Source organism: Crinia signifera, chromosome 7, assembly GCF_055691185.1.
Source record: "Crinia signifera chromosome 7, ASM5569118v1, whole genome shotgun sequence".
Taxonomy (NCBI): domain Eukaryota; kingdom Metazoa; phylum Chordata; class Amphibia; order Anura; family Myobatrachidae; genus Crinia; species Crinia signifera.
This window is the reverse complement of record NC_139223.1, coordinates 123,532,416-123,538,560: the sequence shown is the minus strand read 5'-3', so window position 1 is coordinate 123,538,560 and position 6,145 is coordinate 123,532,416. Positions and strand designations below refer to the sequence as shown.

Sequence of the window (6,145 nt, the reverse complement as noted above, 5' to 3'; positions counted from 1 at the left end):
AGGAACATTGATTTAATCACTATATATGTATATTATATCATTATATCACATATTAGAGAAGGGCAGGTTCTGATTTACTAAAGTAAATCAGAGCCTGCACATCTCTAATTTCTATTAATATTTCAGGGTTGCCTACCCGGCACTCTCCTTCAGGGAGAAAATGCTCTGTTCCTGGACTTCCCTGGTAATGTATAATTGCCATCACCTGTGGTGAGCTACAGGTTATTGATAAGAAAGGTGTTTCACCACAGGTGCTGGCAATCACACATTACCAGAGCATTTTCTCCTTGAAGGAGGAGGTCAGGTAGGCAACAATGTAATATTTATTTAAAAATAAATATTTAGAAAAATATCCTAGCAAATGCATTCTAAACATAACTTTAAAAAGACCACATAAAAGCTTAAATAGAGCCATCAGCAGTAATTAAATGATTGGGCTGGAGAATATTTACAACCAGGTGAAACCAGGTGATACAAGGCTGCAGGGAGTGGTCACTGGCTTTATAAATCACCTGAGTGAGCATCCACCAGGTACTGTGGAGTGAGATCTGTGTGGCAGCTGCTTTGTAGTAAATTCGGGTAAGAATGTGGGGTTGTGGAGCAATGAGGGCTACCAGTCCCTTAATGAATTTGCAGAAGTTATGTGGTTGTTTATATTATCTGCTGCTGGGACTTGTGGTAACTCATGAGCAGTGCTGGACTGGCCCATATGTGCACAGGGGAAACCCCTGGTGGGCCCTCTGCCTGTGGCCCAGCCTTCTACTGCAGGGAACTGGTGATGAACTGTGCAGCTGAATCCTATACCATGGTTGTCTACCCTCCCGGAATGGCCAGGAGGGTCCTGGAAAACTAGTTGGAGGAAAGTTTGTCTGATATGTGGCCAGCATAAAAGGGAAGTCCAGGAATAGTGCTCTCTGTCTCCTTTAGAGGCTCATGTTGGGAGGTATTGACTAGCAGTCCAGGATTAAATGATATCTATGGTTAAGCACAGGTGACTTAATGAGTACCTCAGTTATTTTGATTTAAGTCACCTGTGCTCAAGCATATATAACTTGGACTGATAGTATCTTGAGGACTGTGGTGGGGAATATCTGGTTTGGTGCCATATCTAAAGAGCAGGAGGCAGTTTGTCCCTTATTGCTTCCTCCAGTAACTGGTTAATGGCTGTACACTGACCAGGCCCCTACCTCTTTCCGGGCGATCTGTACTAAGCCTGAAAAGTGATAAACCTCCACCCAATCAGCTCCTACCTGTTATTTTTCAAACACAGCCTGTGACATGACAGTTACAAGCTGATTGGCTGGTGGATTGTCCATCCTTTTTATCACTTTTCAAGCTTAGTACATTTGGCAATCAGTGCTTTGTTTATGGTGTTTTCTATGGCCTTCCCAGAAGTCAAACATTCTGTAGACTAATCTGGTTCGTCAGCAATAGTCCGTGTTTTTAATTTATTTATTTTTTAAATCAAAAAATGCTTATAGCTAAACTGGTTATTTATCTGGTGATGCATTATTTTTATTCTGTTCTCATAGACCTTTAGGACAATGGGCAGCGTCTAATTTTAAGAACTAGTGATGAGAACAGATCTTTGTCACTAGCGAACACCATCTCAGTATTCTGCTGGACATGGCCAGACAAGGAAGTCCAGTCCAGCTAGAGTGGCTTTGCTGGCTCCTCTAATGGTCAAATCTGTATTAGCACAGCCTGCTAGCAAGGCTCAGTGGGTTGGGCTTTCACTAGTGTTTAAAGGGGATTCCCCAGATTAATAAATAGTGGCGCAACAACCTTCTTTTGCTGTGATATGCATCTATGAAGGGTTTTCTCTCCTCACCAACCTGTTACTGCAATATGCGCTGCTTGCCTGGATTGAGCAGGTAATGTTGTATAAAAGCCTGACTTTGAAGGTCTGATATTGATGGGTATACTGTAAACCTCTTCAAATGGTGTTTCCCCAGCAATGCGAAATATTGTGCGAGGTTGTGTGGGTTTTTTTTTTTTTTTTTTGTGCTGCACCTTAAATTGTGTTCATGGGGATATCTAGGAAAATCTACCCACTTCCAGTCCTCCTGGTTCAGATAACTTCTGTTCCCCACTAGCTTAATTGGATGATGACTAAACCAAACTTCTGTTTTAGTACAGATCAGAATGAAGCCTGTTTCAGTATTGAAGAAAAACAAACCGAAGACCTGGCTACGTCTGAAAAAGGGGATAGAGAAACCCACAAAGGATTACAGGAAGCACCTTGGCAGAGTCCTAAGCCAGGTAAGGTGCAATGTATGAAGTGAACACACTGCATGTTCCATCTACCCATCAAGATGTCCAGACTCCTACATTTAAACTATGTGGACTCGGCACTTGCATGGCTACATATGCCACTTGGCACTAAGGCTTTGTCCATTCCCACCTCACTACTTTTTCATTCCCTGTATCCTTTTTTTTTTTGGTTACATGCTTTATCCCTTTTCCCCCAGGTCCAGCAGAACCAAAGTCTCTGGGCCCTGGATCTCCTTACAAGACAGAATATCAGGAAGGATCGCTTCAGTTTGATAGCGGCAGATGCTGCGCGACTCTCCCACTGCAGCCAAAGGAACACCATAACCAGGCAGGAGATCTGCTCTGACAGCAAGGAGCCCAGTAAGGGATGGACTGGGCTCTGATCTTGTGGCTGAATAGATTTGAATAAATCATGTCTTGTACAGTGTGTCGCTTGCTGAAGTTTTAATAGTGGAATTGTATAGAATGAAACATTGTAATGCTTTTATTTAATAAATATTTTAGTAACTTGTTTGTATTGACTTCTCTTGTGTACTTGTGGCAGTCTGATTATAAAGCATATTTGCCTATTTCAGTTTCCTTGGTAGTTTTTCCTTGTGCATGAGAGGGAACCTAAAATAGCCCACTTTTGTGTAATACCTAATGAAACCAAATAACAGAATGTGTAACACTCACCAGGCCACCTACCAAAACATGGACCAGCAATGCCATTGTAGTCTCAAGCCTTCAGAAGGGGTGTGGGTTGTTGGGTCTACACCAGCTAGGTCGACATTGGGTTATTGACTTTATTTTTAGCCTGAATGTCAACACAATCAACATGAACACAGTTTGAAATGCACCGCATCCCCTTGCAATGCGGTGGGGATGCGGTGCATGGTGGGATAAAAAAATAGTGATGCCGAACGTAGCAAGGCACCGTGCCTTGCTACACTCGGCATCACTATTTTATTCTCCCACCATGCCCTAGTGCAGTGTTTTTCAACCACTGTGCCATGGCACACTAGTGCCTTGAGCTGTTCTCAAGTGTGCCCCCAGATCTAGAGCTGTCCAAAACCAGTTTACAGCTACCACTGGTTCAACTGTTATTCACTGGTCTCTTTCATATAAAGGGCCAATGTATTTTATCTTTGTTACCTGTGGGTACTATGCATGCATGCATGCATACATACAACCACAACACTCGCCATCCCTGCGAATGGGGTGCAAGCAGCACTCGCCATTCCCAGGTTGAGGTGAAGTGGCCTGTGATCACATGCTCTAATAAATACAAATACAGGGACTCGCCACTCTCCATAATGAACTAACTCACCTTAGTATACAATTAATCAAATAAATAATGGGGTTTTAGTTCATGAATTGATCAATGCATTTAAGCTTGCATCCCATCGCCAAGGGACCCCATTTCACTGCAAGTTCTTTCACCCCAGATGAGCTAATTTATCTGTTACCTGTGACAGCTGCCCCTTTAATTCTAACTTAGGTGACTACCTCATCTTTAAAAGCCAAAAGGCACTTCGCAGGTGAGCTTTAAACCAAGAAAAAACACATGTCCACTTTAGCTATGATGTGTCAGCAGTTGGCAGGCTCTTGAGAAACATTTGTTAGTGTAGGACTTGCAGTGAAATATGGTCCCTTGGCGATGAACTAAAACCCCATTATTTATTTGATTAATTGTATACTAAGGTGAGTTAGTTCATTATGGAGAGTGGTGAGTCCACACATATATATTTTTCCTGTGGTGGCCAATGTTTTGCTGTGTGGGGATCTCATAATGTGCCGCAAGGTAAAAAAGGTTTCAAAATCACTGCCCTAGTGGCTGGTAGGGCAAGAAATACTGCCTGTCGGCTAGAAAAACAGTGAAAAACCCCATGTCGGCCTAGACCAGTATACCTTCAGAAGTGGGGGAGCTTGCCAGATTCTCCTTTTTCCTCTGGTCTCTGTAGAAGCAGTCTTGCAGTAATTCTGACTATGGACCTTTATTATGATTAATTCGGTCCTTCGTGCATTTGCACGGAGGATCAATGTTTTTGTGCACGCCGAGTGGGGGGGCGCCAGTCAGCCCCGTTAGCATATGGGAACGACAGATTTTCATGGGCTAATGAGGCCGTGATGGACATGTAGTGGGCAGGCAGCTGACATCACTGGACTTTTGTTTTTTTGTTTTTTTTTTATTTTAAGGCTTAAAATCACCTAGTGTGTTCAGGCTTTTACTTGGGTTTGGTTGATCCACTAAATATTTGATCTATTAAATACAAATAATCCTTATAGATACAATTTATCTTTGAGTGCTTTATTTGCTGCTACCATCTACCTTGTGTAAGCATTTTAAATGAGTCTGGATCCAGAACAACTATGCAGGGGAAAACTATGACAGGAGAAGGCAGAAGCAGAATTACCATTGGCGCAGCCGGTGCACTGCATGTGGGTTCCTGAGAACTAAGTGGCCCAGTTCTGTCACCCACTGCTGTGTTGCATATTGTGAACTTGGGTTGGAGTTGTAGAGGGGGCCCAAATTAGATTTTTTTTACAACTTGGGACAACCACTCGCAAGTTGCGCCACTGGGAGAAGTGGAGGGTGTATTTGTGCATGCTCTTGGAAAAGTGACAGGGCCTCACAATAAGGAGTGTGTCCTCAGATGGAAGGCTGTATCCATTTCATGGGGAGAAGGAGATGCCTTGGAGAGATATAGGATGAGGGGGACAGGCTCATTCAGGTATCATCAGCCACTGGAAGGGGACGCATGAGACGCGTGTCCCCTTCCGACAGAGCTCATGGTGTAAACAGCTGTGGATGGTTGCGATTCGGCAGTGATCGCAACAATTCAAGCTGTAATTGACTAAATGAACCCGTTCTCTCGATCTGCCTCTTCAATGCTGTCAGACAAGACAGTATTGAGGTCCCCACTACTATTTTTTCTTCTACGATCCCATGGCAGCCATCACATTGGGATATCGCCCTATTCCTTGAGTTAGACAGGTTACTTTTTTCCCAGGCTCCTCCCCTCTTGGGTATATATCACTGCTCCTCCCCTCTCCTGGTGTCTTTTTTTCCTGTCTCCTTGTTAGTTAGGGCAGGAAGGTTACTTTATTTTGGGCTCACCTTTTAGATACAGGGGTCACTCAGGTGGTTGCAGCTTGGGAGCGTGACCCTTATTAGGGTTCCTGTCCATGCCATCAGGAGTACAGCAGCGAGCGTTTGGAGCTCCTCTCTCCTTCATAACACCAGCACTAGCGCTTAACAGCGTGTGCACTCTCCGACAGAGATTACAGACTGGGAGGAGAAAGTTGTTTTAAGACTTCAGCGTGAGGCTGCAAGCGCGGACGCCAGGATTTGGACTACAGGAGCCAGAATCCCTTGCGTCGCGTCTTCCTGTAGCGTACTTCCGGTTTCGGCAGTACGCGCTGAGACTACAGGTCCCAGGCTCCTTTGCGCTAGTGCGCACTTCCGGTACGCCAGACGGCGTTTGCACGCTTCCAGCGCGCTCTGCTTGAATAAAAGAGGGAGCCTGTCAGTGTCTGCTGTGAGGCAAAGCAGCAGCAGTGGAGTTCTGTGCAAGCGGCTGTAAGGTAGGACATGGGTTACCTTCTGCTATCAGCATCTGTAACGCAGTGTATATATACATACCTTATGGGTTTTTGTGTTGCTGCAGATAGTGGTGTTGTGAGATGGATCTGCCTTCCCCCAGTAGAGGAAACAGTGCCCCTGTGAGGTGAGCCTTATGCGTTTTTTGTGATAGGGAGTCTTAGAAATTTTATTTCAGATTAGTAATAGGGTTTTTTATTGTTGTTATAGTGTGCCTTCTGAACCAAAGAAGAAAGTTGTTAAGAAGAAGCATACTGAGATACGCTGTATGGCTTGTGATAGAGTGAT

The 6,145-nt window shown here is 44.2% G+C and overlaps 1 long non-coding RNA gene across 1 annotated transcript; it reads left to right on the top strand.

Annotated features, from left to right (window-relative positions):
* Positions 1-467: 467 nt before the first annotated feature.
* LOC146019537 (uncharacterized) lies at positions 468-2,785 on the top strand. Its single transcript, XR_014450591.1, has 3 exons — positions 468-579; positions 2,135-2,262; positions 2,472-2,785. It is a non-coding gene; the product is annotated as an uncharacterized LOC146019537 (long non-coding RNA).
* Positions 2,786-6,145: the final 3,360 nt, after the last annotated feature.